The sequence below is a fragment of the Lissotriton helveticus genome, chromosome 5_1, assembly GCF_964261635.1.
Source record: "Lissotriton helveticus chromosome 5_1, aLisHel1.1, whole genome shotgun sequence".
Lineage (NCBI taxonomy): Eukaryota > Metazoa > Chordata > Amphibia > Caudata > Salamandridae > Lissotriton > Lissotriton helveticus.
In genome coordinates this window covers 1,396,178,761-1,396,192,818 of record NC_136065.1, presented here as the reverse complement: position 1 = coordinate 1,396,192,818, position 14,058 = coordinate 1,396,178,761, and the positions used below count along the sequence as shown (strand labels likewise).

General features: G+C 48.9%; 1 protein-coding gene across 12 annotated transcripts in view; it reads left to right on the top strand.

The window, feature by feature from the left end:
* Positions 1 to 14,058, top strand: part of SYCP1 (synaptonemal complex protein 1) — a 6,803,167-nt gene that overhangs the window by 2,516,960 nt on the left and 4,272,149 nt on the right. The window lies entirely within an intron of this gene.

Genomic DNA, 14,058 nt, shown 5'->3' with positions numbered 1-14,058 from the left:
GGAGAGCAAAGGGGGGAACATGAGGAGTCTTTGATGGGGGAGGAACTTGCATCCTCACTCGCCATTGTAAAAATAGGGAAAGCACCTTCCACTAACAGACTCCCAGTTAAATTATATATTCATACTTCGATATAATTCTGAATCGGATGATGGTGGTGTGTGAATAATCTTTTGTGAAAGGCAAACTGCTAGGCATGACGTGAAAATCTTTAATTGTTCTAATTCCAAAACTGGGGAAAGACTCTGCTGATTGTAGGTCCTATCATCCTCTTTATATCAATAATGTAGATGTCAAAACTCTTCGCAGCCATAGCAAAAGAATCCTGAAGACAATGATACAATCAGTCCTGTTTTATACCCTGCAGGTATACAATAATGATTTTAGAGACTACCTCATGTAAAATAATGGTTAGAATTTTACAATAGCCTCAATAGATATTGAAAACTCCTTCAATACTGTTGGATGGAAATTTCTGTTCTGTGTACTGGAACAGGTTAATTTTCGTATGACCCCTACAAGCTGAATTAAACAAATCCAATTGTAACACAGTGCTAGAGTTAAGCTAGGCAGAGAGATCACCCTGCAGGATTTGTCTTTCTCACCTCTCCTTTATGCCTATATAATGGAATCTTTGGCTGACATGCTTAGAAGAAATGCTTTTGGACTGGGGAATAAGAATGGAGAAAATATACAGAAGATGGGCCAAATTCACAAAGCTCAATTTTCACATGTATATTGACTCATACTACCGCACCTAGGTGTAAGTCTACACTTTTTTTGCGTTTCACCATTTCTGGGTGTAGATTCACATCTAGGTATTGACTTACAGGTCTCCGTCCCCTTTAACTATGGTATGGAGAATCTCCTGCAACATGATTTTCAACTGTAAGGTTACTACTAGTAACTTTACATGCAGATGGAGATCTCTGTCACAGTGGTGGAAATCTCCCTTTGGGAAAGTGTAGGGAAAATTATTAAAGTTTATTATTATAAAAAACACTAAACGAAATGTAATGTAACTATAAAATAATGTAATATATTTATTATTAAACTAGAACAAATAAAATGTTACAGCACGTTCACTCATCAGACCTAATGTGTATTATTAACTTTTTAAATTTAAATATATTGTAAATGTTAAATATTTTGAAACAGTTTTAAAAAAAATTCCATCCACCTTTATTTTCATTTAATATATATATATATATATATATATATATATATATGGATGCTCCAAAGTTGCCCCCAGGACAAAGACGCACTCTGCATTTGTGTCTCGAATATTCGTCACAGTCAAAGCTGGAACAGCATGCCGATCGGCGTTTAACAGCAGACTGAAAGTTCGATGCCTGACGCGTTTCTGTGCTTCAATGCACGTCTTCAGAGGCAAGACAGTCTTAGTGCGGTGCTGACACACCCCCCATTTTTAAATTCATGCCCTCCAATGGGTTTCTCAGAATATTCACGCTGCATTATGGGGCTTGTGGTGTTGCCAGAATTTTATCGTCATATTGATGCACTCAATGCAACTGTTGCCAAAATTGTTTCAAGCCCTTGGATGGGCCTCAGCATGTAGGTCCAGCTTAATATCCCACACAAATGTCTCATTTGGAGCTTCATAGCATGCGGAGCTCCTGACCCCCCGCTTCCGAGGTGGTGCGTCTTCAGCGGCTGGGCTTGCCGCTTAAAATGGATGCTCCAAAGTTGCCCCCAGGACAAAGACGCACTCTGCATTTGTGTCTCGAATATTCGTCACAGTCAAAGCTGGAACAGCATACCGATCGGCGTTTAACAGCAGACTGAAAGTTCGATGCCTGACGCGTTTCTGTGCTTCAATGCACGTCTTCAGAGGCAAGACAGTCTTAGTGCGGTGCTGACACACCCCCCATTTTTAAATTCATGCCCTCCAATGGGTTTCTCAGAATATTCACGCTGCATTATGGGGCTTGTGGTGTTGCCAGAATTTTATCGTCATATTGATGCACTCAATGCAACTGTTGCCAAAATTGTTTCAAGCCCTTGGATGGGCCTCAGCATGTAGGTCCAGCTTAATATCCCACACAAATGTCTCATTTGGAGCTTCATAGCATGCGGAGCTCCTGACCCCCCGCTTCCGAGGTGGTGCGTCTTCAGCGGCTGGGCTTGCCGCTTAAAATGGATGCTCCAAAGTTGCCCCCAGGACAAAGACGCACTCTGCATTTGTGTCTCGAATATTCGTCACAGTCAAAGCTGGAACAGCATGCCGATCGGCGTTTAACAGCAGACTGAAAGTTCGATGCCTGACGCGTTTCTGTGCTTCAATGCACGTCTTCAGAGGCAAGACAGTCTTAGTGCGGTGCTGACACACCCCCCATTTTTAAATTCATGCCCTCCAATGGGTTTCTCAGAATATTCACGCTGCATTATGGGGCTTGTGGTGTTGCCAGAATTTTATCGTCATATTGATGCACTCAATGCAACTGTTGCCAAAATTGTTTCAAGCCCTTGGATGGGCCTCAGCATGTAGGTCCAGCTTAATATCCCACACAAATGTCTCATTTGGAGCTTCATAGCATGCGGAGCTCCTGACCCCCCGCTTCCGAGGTGGTGCGTCTTCAGCGGCTGGGCTTGCCGCTTAAAATGGATGCTCCAAAGTTGCCCCCAGGACAAAGACGCACTCTGCATTTGTGTCTCGAATATTCGTCACAGTCAAAGCTGGAACAGCATGCCGATCGGCGTTTAACAGCAGACTGAAAGTTCGATGCCTGACGCGTTTCTGTGCTTCAATGCACGTCTTCAGAGGCAAGACAGTCTTAGTGCGGTGCTGACACACCCCCCATTTTTAAATTCATGCCCTCCAATGGGTTTCTCAGAATATTCACGCTGCATTATGGGGCTTGTGGTGTTGCCAGAATTATATCGTCATATTGATGCACTCAATGCAACTGTTGCCAAAATTGTTTCAAGCCCTTGGATGGGCCTCAGCATGTAGGTCCAGCTTAATATCCCACACAAATGTCTCATTTGGAGCTTCATAGCATGCGGAGCTCCTGACCCCCCGCTTCCGAGGTGGTGCGTCTTCAGCGGCTGGGCTTGCCGCTTAAAATGGATGCTCCAAAGTTGCCCCCAGGACAAAGACGCACTCTGCATTTGTGTCTCGAATATTCGTCACAGTCAAAGCTGGAACAGCATGCCGATCGGCGTTTAACAGCAGACTGAAGCATTGAAGCACAGAAACGCGTCAGGCATCGAACTTTCAGTCTGCTGTTAAACGCCGATCGGCATGCTGTTCCAGCTTTGACTGTGACGAATATTCGAGACACAAATGCAGAGTGCGTCTTTGTCCTGGGGGCAACTTTGGAGCATCCATTTTAAGCGGCAAGCCCAGCCGCTGAAGACGCACCACCTCGGAAGCGGGGGGTCAGGAGCTCCGCATGCTATGAAGCTCCAAATGAGACATTTGTGTGGGATATTAAGCTGGACCTACATGCTGAGGCCCATCCAAGGGCTTGAAACAATTTTGGCAACAGTTGCATTGAGTGCATCAATATGACGATAAAATTCTGGCAACACCACAAGCCCCATAATGCAGCGTGAATATTCTGAGAAACCCATTGGAGGGCATGAATTTAAAAATGGGGGGTGTGTCAGCACCGCACTAAGACTGTCTTGCCTCTGAAGACGTGCATTGAAGCACAGAAACGCGTCAGGCATCGAACTTTCAGTCTGCTGTTAAACGCCGATCGGCATGCTGTTCCAGCTTTGACTGTGACGAATATTCGAGACACAAATGCAGAGTGCGTCTTTGTCCTGGGGGCAACTTTGGAGCATCCATTTTAAGCGGCAAGCCCAGCCGCTGAAGACGCACCACCTCGGAAGCGGGGGGTCAGGAGCTCCGCATGCTATGAAGCTCCAAATGAGACATTTGTGTGGGATATTAAGCTGGACCTACATGCTGAGGCCCATCCAAGGGCTTGAAACAATTTTGGCAACAGTTGCATTGAGTGCATCAATATGACGATAAAATTCTGGCAACACCACAAGCCCCATAATGCAGCGTGAATATTCTGAGAAACCCATTGGAGGGCATGAATTTAAAAATGAGGGGTGTGTCAGCACCGCACTAAGACTGTCTTGCCTCTGAAGACGTGCATTGAAGCACAGAAACGCGTCAGGCATCGAACTTTCAGTCTGCTGTTAAACGCCGATCGGCATGCTGTTCCAGCTTTGACTGTGACGAATATTCGAGACACAAATGCAGAGTGCGTCTTTGTCCTGGGGGCAACTTTGGAGCATCCATTTTAAGCGGCAAGCCCAGCCGCTGAAGACGCACCACCTCGGAAGCGGGGGGTCAGGAGCTCCGCATGCTATGAAGCTCCAAATGAGACATTTGTGTGGGATATTAAGCTGGACCTACATGCTGAGGCCCATCCAAGGGCTTGAAACAATTTTGGCAACAGTTGCATTGAGTGCATCAATATGACGATAAAATTCTGGCAACACCACAAGCCCCATAATGCAGCGTAAATATTCTGAGAAACCCATTGGAGGGCATGAATTTAAAAATGGGGGGTGTGTCAGCACCGCACTAAGACTGTCTTGCCTCTGAAGACGTGCATTGAAGCACAGAAACGCGTCAGGCATCGAACTTTCAGTCTGCTGTTAAACGCCGATCGGCATGCTGTTCCAGCTTTGACTGTGACGAATATTCGAGACACAAATGCAGAGTGCGTCTTTGTCCTGGGGGCAACTTTGGAGCATCCATTTTAAGCGGCAAGCCCAGCCGCTGAAGACGCACCACCTCGGAAGCGGGGGGTCAGGAGCTCCGCATGCTATGAAGCTCCAAATGAGACATTTGTGTGGGATATTAAGCTGGACCTACATGCTGAGGCCCATCCAAGGGCTTGAAACAATTTTGGCAACAGTTGCATTGAGTGCATCAATATGACGATAAAATTCTGGCAACACCACAAGCCCCATAATGCAGCGTGAATATTCTGAGAAACCCATTGGAGGGCATGAATTTAAAAATGGGGGGTGTGTCAGCACCGAACTAAGACTGTCTTGCCTCTGAAGACGTGCATTGAAGCACAGAAACGCGTCAGGCATCGAACTTTCAGTCTGCTGTTAAACGCCGATCGGCATGCTGTTCCAGCTTTGACTGTGACGAATATTCGAGACACAAATGCAGAGTGCGTCTTTGTCCTGGGGGCAACTTTGGAGCATCCATTTTAAGCGGCAAGCCCAGCCGCTGAAGACGCACCACCTCGGAAGCGGGGGGTCAGGAGCTCCGCATGCTATGAAGCTCCAAATGAGACATTTGTGTGGGATATTAAGCTGGACCTACATGCTGAGGCCCATCCAAGGGCTTGAAACAATTTTGGCAACAGTTGCATTGAGTGCATCAATATGACGATAAAATTCTGGCAACACCACAAGCCCCATAATGCAGCGTGAATATTCTGAGAAACCCATTGGAGGGCATGAATTTAAAAATGAGGGGTGTGTCAGCACCGCACTAAGACTGTCTTGCCTCTGAAGACGTGCATTGAAGCACAGAAACGCGTCAGGCATCGAACTTTCAGTCTGCTGTTAAACGCCGATCGGCATGCTGTTCCAGCTTTGACTGTGACGAATATTCGAGACACAAATGCAGAGTGCGTCTTTGTCCTGGGGGCAACTTTGGAGCATCCATTTTAAGCGGCAAGCCCAGCCGCTGAAGACGCACCACCTCGGAAGCGGGGGGTCAGGAGCTCCGCATGCTATGAAGCTCCAAATGAGACATTTGTGTGGGATATTAAGCTGGACCTACATGCTGAGGCCCATCCAAGGGCTTGAAACAATTTTGGCAACAGTTGCATTGAGTGCATCAATATGACGATAAAATTCTGGCAACACCACAAGCCCCATAATGCAGTGTAAATATTCTGAGAAACCCATTGGAGGGCATGAATTTAAAAATGGGGGGTGTGTCAGCACCGCACTAAGACTGTCTTGCCTCTGAAGACGTGCATTGAAGCACAGAAACGCGTCAGGCATCGAACTTTCAGTCTGCTGTTAAACGCCGATCGGCATGCTGTTCCAGCTTTGACTGTGACGAATATTCGAGACACAAATGCAGAGTGCGTCTTTGTCCTGGGGGCAACTTTGGAGCATCCATTTTAAGCGGCAAGCCCAGCCGCTGAAGACGCACCACCTCGGAAGCGGGGGGTCAGGAGCTCCGCATGCTATGAAGCTCCAAATGAGACATTTGTGTGGGATATTAAGCTGGACCTACATGCTGAGGCCCATCCAAGGGCTTGAAACAATTTTGGCAACAGTTGCATTGAGTGCATCAATATGACGATAAAATTCTGGCAACACCACAAGCCCCATAATGCAGCGTGAATATTCTGAGAAACCCATTGGAGGGCATGAATTTAAAAATGGGGGTGTGTCAGCACCGCACTAAGACTGTCTTGCCTCTGAAGACGTGCATTGAAGCACAGAAACGCGTCAGGCATCGAACTTTCAGTCTGCTGTTAAACGCCGATCGGCATGCTGTTCCAGCTTTGACTGTGACGAATATTCGAGACACAAATGCAGAGTGCGTCTTTGTCCTGGGGGCAACTTTGGAGCATCCATTTTAAGCGGCAAGCCCAGCCGCTGAAGACGCACCACCTCGGAAGCGGGGGGTCAGGAGCTCCGCATGCTATGAAGCTCCAAATGAGACATTTGTGTGGGATATTAAGCTGGACCTACATGCTGAGGCCCATCCAAGGGCTTGAAACAATTTTGGCAACAGTTGCATTGAGTGCATCAATATGACGATAAAATTCTGGCAACACCACAAGCCCCATAATGCAGCGTGAATATTCTGAGAAACCCATTGGAGGGCATGAATTTAAAAATGGGGGGTGTGTCAGCACCGCACTAAGACTGTCTTGCCTCTGAAGACGTGCATTGAAGCACAGAAACGCGTCAGGCATCGAACTTTCAGTCTGCTGTTAAACGCCGATCGGCATGCTGTTCCAGCTTTGACTGTGACGAATATTCGAGACACAAATGCAGAGTGCGTCTTTGTCCTGGGGGCAACTTTGGAGCATCCATTTTAAGCGGCAAGCCCAGCTGCTGAAGACGCACCACCTCGGAAGCGGGGGGTCAGGAGCTCCGCATGCTATGAAGCTCCAAATGAGACATTTGTGTGGGATATTAAGCTGGACCTACATGCTGAGGCCCATCCAAGGGCTTGAAACAATTTTGGCAACAGTTGCATTGAGTGCATCAATATGACGATAAAATTCTGGCAACACCACAAGCCCCATAATGCAGCGTGAATATTCTGAGAAACCCATTGGAGGGCATGAATTTAAAAATGGGGGGTGTGTCAGCACCGCACTAAGACTGTCTTGCCTCTGAAGACGTGCATTGAAGCACAGAAACGCGTCAGGCATCGAACTTTCAGTCTGCTGTTAAACGCCGATCGGCATGCTGTTCCTGCTTTGACTGTGACGAATATTCGAGACACAAATGCAGAGTGCGTCTTTGTCCTGGGGGCAACTTTGGAGCATCCATTTTAAGCGGCAAGCCCAGCCGCTGAAGACGCACCACCTCGGAAGCGGGGGGTCAGGAGCTCCGCATGCTATGAAGCTCCAAATGAGACATTTGTGTGGGATATTAAGCTGGACCTACATGCTGAGGCCCATCCAAGGGCTTGAAACAATTTTGGCAACAGTTGCATTGAGTGCATCAATATGACGATAAAATTCTGGCAACACCACAAGCCCCATAATGCAGCGTGAATATTCTGAGAAACCCATTGGAGGGCATTAATTTAAAAATGGGGGGTGTGTCAGCACCGCACTAAGACTGTCTTGCCTCTGAAGACGTGCATTGAAGCACAGAAACGCGTCAGGCATCGAACTTTCAGTCTGCTGTTAAACGCCGATCGGCATGCTGTTCCAGCTTTGACTGTGACGAATATTCGAGACACAAATGCAGAGTGCGTCTTTGTCCTGGGGGCAACTTTGGAGCATCCATTTTAAGCGGCAAGCCCAGCCGCTGAAGACGCACCACCTCGGAAGCGGGGGGTCAGGAGCTCCGCATGCTATGAAGCTCCAAATGAGACATTTGTGTGGGATATTAAGCTGGACCTACATGCTGAGGCCCATCCAAGGGCTTGAAACAATTTTGGCAACAGTTGCATTGAGTGCATCAATATGACGATAAAATTCTGGCAACACCACAAGCCCCATAATGCAGCGTGAATATTCTGAGAAACCCATTGGAGGGCATGAATTTAAAAATGGGGGGTGTGTCAGCACCGCACTAAGACTGTCTTGCCTCTGAAGACGTGCATTGAAGCACAGAAACGCGTCAGGCATCGAACTTTCAGTCTGCTGTTAAACGCCGATCGGCATGCTGTTCCAGCTTTGACTGTGACGAATATTCGAGACACAAATGCAGAGTGCGTCTTTGTCCTGGGGGCAACTTTGGAGCATCCATTTTAAGCGGCAAGCCCAGCCGCTGAAGACGCACCACCTCGGAAGCGGGGTGTCAGGAGCTCCGCATGCTATGAAGCTCCAAATGAGACATTTGTGTGGGATATTAAGCTGGACCTACATGCTGAGGCCCATCCAAGGGCTTGAAACAATTTTGGCAACAGTTGCATTGAGTGCATCAATATGACGATAAAATTCTGGCAACACCACAAGCCCCATAATGCAGCGTGAATATTCTGAAAAACCCATTGGAGGGCATGAATTTAAAAATGGGGGGTCTGTCAGCACCGCACTAAGACTGTCTTGCCTCTGAAGACGTGCATTGAAGCACAGAAACGCGTCAGGCATCGAACTTTCAGTCTGCTGTTAAACGCCGATCGGCATGCTGTTCCAGCTTTGACTGTGACGAATATTCGAGACACAAATGCAGAGTGCGTCTTTGTCCTGGGGGCAACTTTGGAGCATCCATATATATATATATATATATATATATATGCTTTCCTACGCTGGGCTGCATCCTTTATTTCTTGATCGGATTGGGATTTATTCAATGTGTATGTATAAATATGTGTATATATATATATATATATATATATATATATATATATATATATATATATATATATATATATATACACATATTTATACATACACATTGAATAAATCCTAATCCGATCAAGAAATAAAGGATGCAGCCCAGCGTAGGAAAGCACATTAAATTATTGTGCAAGCCACGAGTTTGCTTGACAAAGGCTTTCGCTGAAACGCATTGCTTGCACAATAAATGAATGTGCTTTTCTCCAGTGTGCTGCATCCTTTATTTCCTGATCAGATTGAGATTTCTTCTGCATACTTAGACGGCAGCTGCCTCCGTCACTGGCACCGGCTCCGTTTTGTAGGTAGTGCGGCTAACCAAGCACCAATTGGAGTCGAATATATATATATATATATATATATATATATATATATACATATATATATATATATATATATATATATATATACAAACACAAGGTTGCCCCCAACTGAAGACGCCGCCACGGGGAGTTGAAACACCTTTTAATTTGAGGACCTGCTCAGCCGCGAAGACGCCCGCTGCAAAGCATGCAGATCCAGCGCGTGGTAGTACCACCTGCATTGGAGCGGGGAGCCACGTTGAGAGACAATTCACGAATACAGCTCGACATGCTGGCAACTACTGACTCACCCACTGGGGTAATACTTGCCATCAATATTTGGGACGTAGCGGCACCCACTGTGGAAGACGTCAAGAAACCGCAAGTACCAGAGTGCCTAGCTGCACACGCCCACTGGGGCGGGGCTTGAAATCATCAGGTGTTTCTTAAAGACTGTCCGCTACTTCCTTTGTGCACAGCCCGTGAACAAGAACACTGGATGTTTGAAACGCGTTGGGCTTTTCAATTTTGGAAGAAGAGACTGCCACTTGACTGCGCTGTAAGGTCCTCAAATTAAAAGGTGTTTCAACTCCCCGTGGCGGCGTCTTCATTTGGGGGCAACCTTGTGTTTGTATATATATATATATATATATATATATATCTCCAACATTTTAGTTGTGGTAAATGCTGTTGTGCTGCCAGAGCGCTGGTGGTGCTACGGAAGTAGCGCTAGCGCTTAGAATATGAAGAAAACTCTCCCCAACCTGCCTCTGATTAAGGAGCCTGCACTCGTGTTGTGGGTATTGCTCCGGTTTATTTCAGAATTTGCATCAGTTACATGGTGGAACACAAGAGGGATGCTTTTCGGCAGTCGCGCTGCCTTTCTCGACCTCTTTATATATATCTGAAAGAGACACGTTAGTGATAGATTCCTTACCTTAGAATATCCCCAGGCGTCACACTGGATCCGCAAAGTTTTGCTTGCAGTACCCCTGCGCGGCAGTAGGTGGCGTCCTGCAGATCCGCGTCCGTCACTGGGGTCGTAAGTGCCGAGATTACGTCACGGAGACTACTTAGGCGCCACCCATGCGCGCTGACATCAGTTCTTTCTTTTTCCACGCAAGCAAGCGCAGATCCGGATAGAGCACGTACCTTAGTCACTTTTTGACTACTCTTTTGAGTCTTTTGACCCCCTTTTATCCTGTTGCACGTAGGGATGCCTGTGGGGACTGCCGTCGCAACATGTCGGTGGCGGAGAATGTTTGCCTCTACTGCCTGGAGACCGACCACGACTCCCGGGCCTGCTGGGACTGTTGAGCTATGGCCCTGAAGGCCTTGAGGAAGCGGCGGAGGAAACTGCTGGAGGCCTGGCACTCGTCCCGATGCCGCTCCGGGTCCAGGGACTGTTCCTGGGACTCGTCGCTCCTCGGGCTCCAAGGCTTTGCCCTCGGATTCCAGTAAGCGGCGACATGAAAAGAAGTTGAAGAAGCGTGTTCGCTCTCAGACGTCCCCCCCCGTCGATCCTCGGATGCAGAAGAGGGGGACAGGGGTTCTGCCCCTGCGGATCCCTTGGAGTCTGGGAGTCCCGCGGCCTACCCGCCTTTCCCGGGTCTGTCGGCGACTCCTGAACAGGTGCAAGAGTTTCTTGCCGCCATTGACCGCATTTTTAGGCCTCGGGCTCCCTCCGGCACACCTTCTGGCCCTGCAGTCCCGTGTCCAGATCCGGTTGGCCCGTCGGCGCCGCCTACACCTTTGGCTCCGGCCCCACGAGTTACGGTGCTGCTGGCTCCGGCCCAAGCGCCACCACCGGCGCCGCAGTGGGTGCCATTTGTTACGCCCTTGCCCAAGGCATTTTGTTCCTGCCTGGGATCCGCATTGGGACACGGCGCCAGCCCGACCCCGGCATAGGCCATTCACAGCTCCGTTTCCGACGCCGTTTTGTCCCTTCTCCGGCACCGGCTCAGCAGCCGCCTCTCCGGCAACGGAGTTGGAGGATGATTGGGAGGGGTCCGATGACCCTCTTGCCCATCAGTGTGAGTCTGAGCAGGACTGGGTGGACGATCTGGAGGACGCAGGCGACCTCGATGTCTCTTCTGACCCGGGGTTTGCCTCTCCTCCGCCTACGATGGAGGAGGGCTCTTCCTACACAATGGTGCTCCATCGGGCTGCTGAGGTCCTCAACCTCGACCTCCCTACGATGGCCCTCAAAACTAACCTCCTCACTAAAGTGCTCCAGGCGGCATCTACTTTGTCGGAACCGCTGCTTCCCTTCAATGACGCCCTCACCGACGTCATGTTGGGCACTTGGTCGCGACCGGCTACAGGGGCCCCTGTGGATAAGAATGTCGCCAGGCATCGCCGCCCGGCGCCTGGTGACTGTAGGAGTGTAGGGTCTGCTTTCCTATAGTCACCCCATTTTTTTACTTTTTGCATCACTGGTTTTCGACTTAATGTTGCTGTGGGCCTGCTAATCAGACCCACAGCCCTGCTGTTCTCTCTCTAAATTCACACCATGTACATTAGGTACATCACCAATTGGGATTTGGGTCACTCTTATGAGTCCCTGTACAGTGTACCATAGGTACCCAGGGCATAGGTGCACCCAAGGCCTACCAGGGGCTGCAGCATATCTTTTCCCACCCCCGGCTGGCCATCCAAACTGACACAACTGGCTGATCACTCAGCTGGGGCAAGGTCGTGCAATCACCCCTTGCTTAGGTGTAGTATTCCTATCCCTACCATTATATATAGACACATATGCACCTATAAGTCACTTCTATGGCAGGCCTTAACAACCCTGAAGGCACAGTGCTTGGTTTTATGTGAGATGGTGCTCTAGCATGAGTTGAGCCTGTCTGCAGCTTTCCGAACCATGTCCTTTTAGCTGTTCTATGCTATAGCCATGAAACTCGCGGTTAAATGCTATCTTTGGTTTGGCTTTATCAAAACATGTCGTGTAAGGTGTCATACGCTTTGGAATACTACCCCCTCGCCAGCTCTGGCGACGGGGGTAGCATTCCACCCTTCTAGAGGGAGAAGACATGTTGTTCCTACTAATCCCGGTTAAAGTTAAACAGAGCCTCAGCATCACAAAATGGATGCTGCTGCCACAGACACAAGTCTGACCTCCTGCTGCTGGGAGTCCTTCCAGCGAGAGAGGTTTGGACAATAGGTTTCCTGTCTTGGGAGGTGCTAGCACCACCCCAGACAGTCCATAGTGTATTGGGGCAGGGAGGGCTGAATGAAATGAGCCACTGCCTGGGGCACACAAGGTGTCCCATGCATAGTCCAGTTCAAACCGGTGCTTGGGCACTCCAGCCCCAGCTCTGGCGTGAAACTGGACAAAGGGAAAGGGGTGTAACCACCCCCTTCCTGGGTCCCACCCATAGGAGGGACCTAGCAGGTAATCCAGCCCCTAAATTTGGTATATAGGTAGGAGCTGAGTCCCAAGACTTTAGATTTATCCTGATTGAAACTCTGAAACGAAACTCTGGACCTTCGACATCCTACTCGACGTAGAAGACTGAAGAATCTCCCTTGTGGTCAAGGAGTGACCACCCTGCACAAGCAGGCACCATCAAGCGGTCAACGGTTTGCTTTGTCGATTCTCCTTCCGGAGCCCGAGCACAGAGCCTGACAAGACCCGGACTTCCAGACATCCAACAGCCCGATCCACAGTCACAGCAGAGCTGAGACCCGTGGAGGCGACGACAGACGTGGGACCGGCCATCTTGGAAAGCCAGCGAATTGCTTTCCGTGCAGCTTCTGAGGCACCCTCGAAGCTGTGCATTGGGGATTGAGAAGCCCCAGCCCGGAGCACAAACTGCACCGAAGATCAGCCCTCCACACTCCACAGTTCTGCGTGGGGCCCTTCTGCATTTTTCTGCTCGACGCGTCTGTCCGGTCACTTGCCCGTTGGCTAGTGGCCTCTGTGACGACGAAACCTTTGATTTACAATGCTGGTCTGGTTTCTACAGACTGGCCCCTGCTCCCCTGAAAAGGAGCAGCCCATCAGACCTTGCTGGTCTGATCAAGAAGCCATCTTCAATTCCTGCGTGGGTTGCCTTTGCCAAGGCTTGTTGACTCTAATCCGGAAGCCGACACCGCCGACAGCGAGAGCCTTCGTGGGACAGTCTGTATCCAGCTCCTGATCATCGTCGACACCTCCTGGTCCACGTGGCTGCAGAGACAAGCTTCACAACATCACCTGATTGCTTCGCGACATCGCCTGGTTCCTTCCTGGTTCCATCCTGGTCACTGGCTAGAGACTCACACTCTGTACCCTCTGCTTTCAGGTACTCTTCATCCTTGATCCGCCCTTGGATCCACCTGGACACTTCTCTCCTGGTCGCCTGCAGCATCTTTCTCCAAGGTTCCATAGGGATCAGCGACTAAACCCGACACACTTTGACACCTATGCACCCGCTTCCTGTGGTTGAGGTAACGCGAGTATTTCGGTACTCCTGTGGGTATTGACTATCCTAGTGTCCTAGTTTCAAGTAGCTTTTCCCTAGTCCATCCGGAAGTGTCCTAAAAGAATTCGGGCGATATGTATCAAGCATTTTCGCATTCGCAAAGGCCGAAATTCGCAGAATTTCGGCCTTTGCGAATGCGAATTCTCAATATGGTATGTATGAAACAAATGTGGTACAAAATAAGGAATCGCACAATTTGCTATTCCTTATTTTGCGATTGCATTTAA